This window comes from Crocodylus siamensis, chromosome 12 (genome assembly GCF_052110815.1).
Source record: "Crocodylus siamensis isolate JL-2025a chromosome 12, ASM5211081v1, whole genome shotgun sequence".
In the NCBI taxonomy this organism is placed as follows: domain Eukaryota; kingdom Metazoa; phylum Chordata; order Crocodylia; family Crocodylidae; genus Crocodylus; species Crocodylus siamensis.
In genome coordinates, this window is record NC_143406.1 from 24,089,278 (window position 1) to 24,097,535 (window position 8,258).

Consider the following 8,258-nt stretch of genomic DNA (forward strand, 5'->3'; position numbering starts at 1 on the left):
CAGTGGCATGGCATTGGCAGTGCCCACATCTCCTTTGCTTCTACCTATGTCATGTTGATTCTCATCAAAAACCTTAGACCCTTCTGGGAGCAGGTCTACCCTCCCACCTCTTTGCAGATGAACTTTACTCAGTTTACTCTTTCTTCTGCATCTTCAACCTCTGTGCTGAATGAGGTAGCCCAGTTCACCCCACCCGCCAAGCTATCATCTGCCATGCTGCTCGCTGCCTGAATACCTCCATCTCCCTGCTCCACCCAGCCCCACTTTGGCTGTGATATTTGGATCCCAGGAATCCACATTTCCTATCAGCTCAGGTTGGGTGTTTGCTTGGAGAGAAGCCTTAGTGCTATGGGAGGAAGTGCTAGGGACTCTGAAGGGCCTGTAGAAGAAAATGTGACATATGAGGTGCTGAAAGAAAACTGGACTTTATTTTCTGGCTTCAGTCATCTGACATGGTACAGGACTACAATATCCATTTTAGGTGATATACAGTTGATCAATGTCTAGCCTGAAAGTATGGTATGCAGTGACAATAGTGAATGAGCATCTATGAATATTCAATAATAAAAGCCTGTCCATAATGCTATGTTCACACTCTGATAGGCTGTCTGAAACAACCAGAGTGCTCCAACAGCGTTTCAGATAGGAGGCTGTGGGAGCAGCATGGTGGAGCACTGCCATGATGGCGGGGACAGAACAGGGCGGTCAAGGCCAGCGCTGCTGGTTTCCTGCCCCCAGCCCTGCTCTCTGCAGCCAGTGGTGATGGAGCAGCCGGAGTTAAGGGGGAAACGTCCCCACTCTACCCCTCAGTTCCCATTGTCATAACAGCACCATCCCTGCCAATTCCCCAACAGGGCCGGAGCTGGGACCGGGGGCGGGGGGGGTGAAGCCAGCAGTGCTGGCCTCACCCCCCTTCCCCCGGCCCTGCTCCTTGGAGGCAGAAGAGGAAGGAAGGGAGGAAGCAATGGGCCCAGACCTGACACAGTTGGGGGGAAGGGGAAGGATGTGGGATTGGCGGGGGGGGGGAAACGAGGCCAGACGAGAAGCGGGGGCAGGGCCAGACACAGGACTCCGTTCCTGTCTGCCCTGCCCCCATGATGACAAGGACTGAGGGGCCAGAGCGGGTGAGTGAAGTGCAGGGGGGCCCACGGGGCCAGTGGCAGAGCAGTGGCAGTGTAGGGCGTTGGGTGGCAGTGATACGTCCTTGTTAACTCTGTCCCCCCACTGCATCATTCCTGATGGGCAATTGGCTAATCTATGACATATCTATCCTCACAACTCTTATATAAAGCTGTGCTAAGATGGGGAACTGAGGCACGAAATGAGTAGTTTAGGATTGTACAGGAAGCAGGGCATTGGATCCAGGCCTCTCAAGACGTCATTTAGCTTCCTGACCACTCTCTGTAGTGAACAAATGCCAGCCACGGCCACTGTAGTGAGACTCTACTCTGGATTACTAATGGGGCGGTTAGAAGTGTCCCTGGAACCAAGCTATGGCCCCTTCCAGTCCTCAAAGATTTTATGACACTTCTCATGTGAGCTGATGTTTCAACTACAGCATCTTGGCCAAATTCTCACTTATATTTTGCCACCTTCAGTCCTCCCACAGCCTCAGCTATGCTCAGCGATCTCCATTAATCCCTATCCCAAACTGGATGCATCTACACAAGATGTTTACTGTGCAGTTGACTAATTAATAGGGGTGTGTGAAGCAGACCCTTTCGATTCAGATTTGGCCTGAATCAGGGACAGTGATTTGGTTTGTTGATTTGGATCACTGTCCCTGATTCGGTTCGGCTGAATCTGAAACTGAAGATTCAATGCCGATTTGGAAAATCAGTTATTCAGACATAGACACAGCTTTAACAGTTTTTCTACATACCTTGAGGTAGCAGGCAGAGCTTGTGATCGCTGTGATGCTGGGGCACATGGAGCGTCCCACAGGCGTGCGGGGGGGCCCTTCATGTGCTTGGCAGTGAACCTGGAAGTGGACTAGAACTACTTCCAGCCCACTTTCAGGTTTGCCGGGGAGCGCGTTGGGGGGGGTCCCCCGTGCCTCCCCAGGTCAGCAATGGGCCGCCGGGGAGCCCGGGATGCTCCCCCACAAACCCAGGAGGCACCAGTCGCTGACCCAGGGGAACGCAGGGGGGGCTTCCCGGCACGGTCCCTGGCGGACCCAGAAGTAGATCAGAAGTGCTTCTGGTCCACTTCCGGGTCTGCTGCCGAGCACGCTGGGGAGCACCCCCCACACATTGGTGAGATACTCCATGCGCCCCAGCATCGCAGCACTCGTGAGCCTCTGCTACCTAGAGACAGCTTTAAATGTTTTTTCTACATACCTCTATGTCCAAATCTCCAAATCGATTTGGAGGGTTCCAACTCAATTTGGAGATTAAAGGGTCCTTCAATTCAGTTCAGATTTGGAGACTCGGCCACTGAATCAAGCCAAATCGAATCAAGGACCGAAGCTTCGCGCAGCCCTACTCATTAACTGTGCAGTAAACATCTCAGCATCTACATGTGCACCCTATCAGGGCGCACAAAACTAATAAACTCTGCAGCAGGGTAGGACTTGTATCTACAAGTACTATAGATTCATAAATGTTTGGGTTAGAAGGGACCTTAGCAGATCATCAAGTCCAACCCCCTGGTCAGATAGCCCCAGCCAGCTGTATGTCTAGTCTCCTCTTAAAGACCCCCAAGGTAGGGGAGAGTGCCACCTCCCTTGGAAGCCCATTCTAGATTTTAGCAACCCTTACTGAAAAGAAGTTCTTCCAGATGTCTAACCTAAATCTGATCTCCATCAGTTTGTGGCCATTGCTCCTAGTTACCCCAAGGGGTGCCCTGGTAAACAGAGCATCTCATATTCCTTGCTGTCCCCTCCAATGAATTTGTAGGCAGCCACAAGATCACCTGTCAGCCTCTTGCAGAGGCTGAAGAGATCCAGGGCCCTCAATCTCCTCGTAGGGCTTTCCCTGCAGGCCCCTAAACAAACAGGTGGCCCTCCGAACCCTCTTGAGGTTGTCCATATCCCTTTTGAAGTGTGGTGCCCAAAACTGGACAAAACTCTATCCTTCTTCAGAGTTTTTTTACTCTGCAGCAGCACACATGTAGACGCTGCCGGGGCTGACTGGGGCATGAGGATGCCGGCTAGCCCCACACAGAAGCATTCTTGTGCCCCTGCCAGCCCCTTCACAGCACATTAAGCCTGGTTGGAGCAGCACCAGGATGGCAGATTGACCTCCCAGGCCCTCTGCCAGCCAGGGCTAATGCAACCCAGCTCAATGTGCTTCAATCTGAGTGCACATGTAAACTGCACACCTAGGAGCTTCCCAGGATCAGTAAGCTATGGAGCAATAAGCTCTGCAGTTTATTGCTGCCCCCTAATGGCATGTATAGACACACCCACTGTGTAGCTCCTGCCCTAAGAAGACTTGACAAATGGAACTTTCCAGCTAGACTTCATGCCTGATGCCTTTTAGATGCAACATCATTTTGGGGGTTTAACTGGGAGATGAACTCTTGCAAATCCAGCCATCTATTTAGGTGCTGGTGGGAGCCAAGCATTTTGGAAAATCCAGCTTCAAGTCTCTGCTGCAGCTTTCATTTTCATTGTATTTATGTAACCCTGGATAGCTACTGCAGGGTCTAGCAAAGAGCCTCCCCTTACAATCAAACAACTTTGCAGACCACTATAAAACTATTTACAAGATAACATAAAACAGATGTTACACTGCATGATGGGGCAATGGTGGCTTAAGGGTTAATATTTCTTGGATACACATTACACTAGGGGGAGGTATACAAATTACCCATGATAAGTAAGGAACCAATGTATAAATACATTGATGCTCCAACTAATAAGCCATCAATAACTTATTTACACAGTCTATAACTTGCACACTGTGTACCAAGGACCCTGTGTGCACTGCCCCTGATGGGGTGTCTCCTGGCGCAGGAGCTGTGGGCGGTCCCGCTGCTGGTGTCTCTCTCCGAGCTCCAGGTGTGTCAGTGCAGCAGGCGGTGGGTGGCTCCTCCTCTGCAGCCCCTACAGGACAGCTTATTCCTGCCCAGACCGGCGTCCCTGGTGGCTGGGCTGCAGGTTGTAGTTCATTCTGCCCAGCACAGCCTCACAGCGCCCAGCAAGTGCAGTCCCTCCCTGGCCCAGGGCTTCTGGTGGCTGGAGCAGTCCCTGCCCCGCCCGCCCAGGGCTCCCTCCAGCACCTGAGCCTGCCCCTCCCCAGGGCCTTCTCACACACCGGGAAACACCAGGGAAGTCTCAAGCAGTCTCCCCCGGCCCTGCACCCCCCCCCTCCCACAATGCTCACCCAGCTACCCAGGGGCTTGCAGGAGGGTCTTTCCGGGCTCAGAGTCTCTTCACAGGCAGCTCCTCTCTTGTCCTGCTCCGAGGGGGAAAGGAGGGAGAACAGACACAGTGCAGCGCTCTCGGTGCAGCCGCTCACTGCTCCTTCTGCAGGGCACTGCAGGGGCTCTCCGAGGCAGCCGTGGGAGTTGCTTTTCCTGGTCTCCAGCCTGTCCCCCCCGCCCCCCCGTTCTCCCTAGAAAAACCGCTCCCCTCTTTTAAACAAGTCTCTCAGCCAATCCCAGGCCAGGACTCTTCCCGTGGTTTGCTAAATCCTGCTGGAGTTACATCACTCCTCCCACTTCAAAGAAGGCTGCCTCCAAAGCAGCTTCACTCACCCTCAGAGCAAACGGTATCTCCGTCGGAGCAAACTCTGTCTCTTCGCACTCTCTTCCTCCGCAGGACAGCCCTTCTTATTCCTTCAGAGTGGGATACTTACCTGGCAGTGAAGCAGCGTGACCACGTCGGCTAGCTCCCCAGGGTAATTGTCTCTGATATGTCCTCCATAGGAGGTCTATATTGAGCAGATTCTTTTTGGTATTGGGTGGTGGAACCGGAGCGTGCTCCATCCACTCCATGCATTGACCTGGTATTGCAGTGCTTCCAGGACCGATGCAAAAAAACAGGGGGAAAAAAAAAAAAAAAGTTTCTCAGTATTTGCCTATTATGTATCAAGGGGTCAATCTGTCCCTGTATGTCAAGGGTAAGATGTTCCCTGAATGGAATCTTCAGTAAGTCGTCTGCGACACTAGTTATGTGAATAGTATGTAATTTCTTGACATTGTATTTGTATTAATTTTGTGTTACTCCAGGTGGGATCCTTTATTTCCTCAATGTGTTCATAGTGCCTAGTTTGCCAATAAAGTGGAACAGGGTCTCCAAGAGTGGGTGAGGGATTGGTCAGAACCTGTAATTATATTAGAAGCAAGGGTGCAATGTTTCTGAAGGTGTTTTCCAGCTACTTGAAAGTGGTATTATTTCTTATGTGAATATTATGTAAATTTGTAAATTTGAACTTGTATTAACTTTGTGATACCTCAGGTGGGTTTTGTTTGTTTCCCCTTCTTTAATATGTTTGATAGTGTTTGTTTTTCTAATAAAATGGTATATTTTATTAAAAAAAAAAAAAACCTTCTTATTCCTTCATATGGGTCCATTTTGAATGCTGCTACATTTAATTGTTGTTTCAGTTCAGGATCAGCACCAGAAAACCTCTGTGACTCGGAGTTATTTATATGGCCTGTTGCAAGCTTGGGAGCTTTGATGGATGGAGTAATTTTAGTTTTCTTTTACTCTGCTAATAAAAAATATGGATTGTTAAGGTTCTGTGCAGCCTTGTCCCTGACCTGGGAATAGTTGACTGGGACTTTCATGGGATTTTTTTCATACAGGACTAAACATTATTCTTTATTTTCCAGCATCCAGAGCCTTGGTTATAGGGCACTATATAAGCCTGAAGTGCAAGTAGGATCAGTGATGGCGTTGCTTGGCTTAAGTCACCTAGGTGATGCCAGATGAGCACCTAGATATGACTGAGATGAACCCCTGGATGTCTTGAAGCTGTGGCTGTGCTCCCCTGAGTTTCAGCACCTGAAAGTGAATCTCAGCTACCAGAGACCAATCCCTTCATCTGTTTCCATGGGAACTGCTGCCAGGCACAGGAACAAAAAGTAAAGATTTTAAAATCCATAAGCTTTAATAAACATAGCTAAGCCTGTCCAAGCTCCACTGCCACAGGCACAGGATCAGAAAGGTCCATGGCAGGCAGAAGGAGCTCAGCCATGGCAGCTTCCTGCTTTGTGGCCTTCCCCAGCACTCAAGCACATGCAGAATGTCAGTCTCTCTTTGGGCCATGGTTGATGTTTGAACTTGGGCCCTTCATGGATAAAAGCCTGAGCCACTACCATTCGATCTAAAGGGGCAACTCCATTAGCTAGCAGGAGCAGTAGGCATTTGTCCCCAATAAAGGCCATATCCCACATAACTCCTGTGCTATGTGGACTTCCAATGTGCAATGATTGTGTTTTATTTATCAGTACCTTAGAAAGACTTGATAAGTACATTTCGTACAGCTTAACAAATAAGCAACAAATATACACAGTTAATAGGCAGAGTCTCAGTCTCTCAGCCCACAACGTAATACACGCCATAAACATCAGTCACTAAGCCTTCACCATGACAAAGGTCCCTGCTTCTGGGCTGGAAGAGTTCCACCTTCTCCATACAAAGGGAGGGTTAATTTTGTGGCTCTGAGTCTCTTAATAAGATGGGACATCTCAGCCAAAACAAGCAATGGCATGAAAGGAAGAAAACAAGTGAGGACAGTTCAGATCCAGTAGTTAGAGCTGTTTGTTTGATTATTACTTTCACCAACATACACAACCATGACGTCTCTCACTGCCCAGAATCCTGCTGCCAGAATCCATCAAAGAGCAGGAGGCCAGTCCTGCCAACCATACAGACTCTGGGTGCATCTACACGAGACGTTTTACGGCACAGTCAACTAATTTACTGCCCAGTAAAGTGTCACTGTCTATATGTGTAGGTGCTTACTGGGCAGTAAATTAGTCTACTGTGTAGTTAGTTTACTACCTGCAAAATACAGGTAGTAAATTAACTACTGTGCAGTAGTGCATGTGTAGGTCGGCATGTGTAGATGCTGACCAGGAGCAAAACTGCTCCTGGTCAGCCCCACCACCAAGTGGCCACCCTCAGGTTTGCCCCAGGGGCACGGGGCTGAGAGTTATTCCTGCCCTGGGCATGGGACAGCTCTTTGCCTGGCCTTTAAAACTCTGCCATGACCCCAAAGCCTGTGCCACCTGCTGCCTGCCTCTGGCCATCAGGTCCCACAGCAGTGGCCCTGTGCCAGCTGCAGCAGCTTCATGGACCCCAGCAGTAGCCCCCAAGGCCAGCCCCACCACCTGCCTGGCTCCCATGCACTGTGTGCCTGTGCTACAGGCACATGCCCAGGCCTGACAGCTCCTGGAGCCACCGAGGACTGTTGAGGGAGCCATGCTGGTATCCTTCCCAATAACACACTGTAACAGGGCACTAAAATGTGCCTGCTCATTAAGGCTGAAGAAGCCTGGCCAAGGAGCTCTGCAGACCAAAAAAGCTCCCCAGCTGCAGGTTGTCAGGGGAACACCTAAGGGAGTAATTGGCCACACCTACCAACATCACCTGACTGGCAGGAGCCAGGGATCTGGGATATATAAGCCCAGGCTGTAGCTAGGAGACATACATTCTCCCTGGTAACTGAGAGGGAAGGGGTGCTTGTCTGCTGAAGATACTTAAGACCTGATGCTGTCTGTCTAGCTCTCCCAGTACTGCCTGCTGTACTATCTAGGTGCTATATGACTACAGGCAGTCCTTGATTTAAAATGTTTCAAGTTATAAACGCTGTAAGTGCAAAATATAAACTGACACCATTTCAACTTTCTGACATCGGTTTCAGCTTTACAGTGCTTGATCTGATGCCATGCCACACCGGCGAACAAGTTCACTGCGTCACCCATCTCCCTGAAGAACATCTGTCCAAGCTTCCTTGGACACCTCGTTAAGAAAGCAGGCAAGACTCCAGAAAAACCTGCAGCTAAGACTCCTGAGAAGACTCCAGCCAAGAACCCTTTTAAAGTCCAGCAAAATCATCTCAAATAAATCCTTCCAAATCAATATGATTGCTAGTTACAATATAAATACATTAATGTAGCTACATTACCCATCTATAATTGATTGAGTATAAAATTCCAGGGTTTTTTTTGTGAAAATAGGGCATCAGGCCTAGGTTCAGGAACCAATCCCCCATGTATAACATTGTTTCCTATGGGAAAATCAGTTCTGAGTTGCAACCTTTTGACTTAAGACGTGGTTTTCAGGAACCAATTGTGTTCTAAGT

At 49.5% G+C, this 8,258-nt stretch overlaps 1 long non-coding RNA gene and 1 pseudogene across 1 annotated transcript; both read left to right on the top strand.

Annotated features, from left to right (window-relative positions):
* Positions 1-4,681: 4,681 nt before the first annotated feature.
* LOC149854790 (uncharacterized) lies at positions 4,682-7,994 on the top strand. Its single transcript, XR_016438773.1, has 3 exons — positions 4,682-4,844; positions 5,782-6,033; positions 7,818-7,994. It is a non-coding gene; the product is annotated as an uncharacterized LOC149854790 (long non-coding RNA).
* Positions 4,832-4,986, top strand: LOC149854791 (U2 spliceosomal RNA; annotated as a pseudogene).
* Positions 7,995-8,258: the final 264 nt, after the last annotated feature.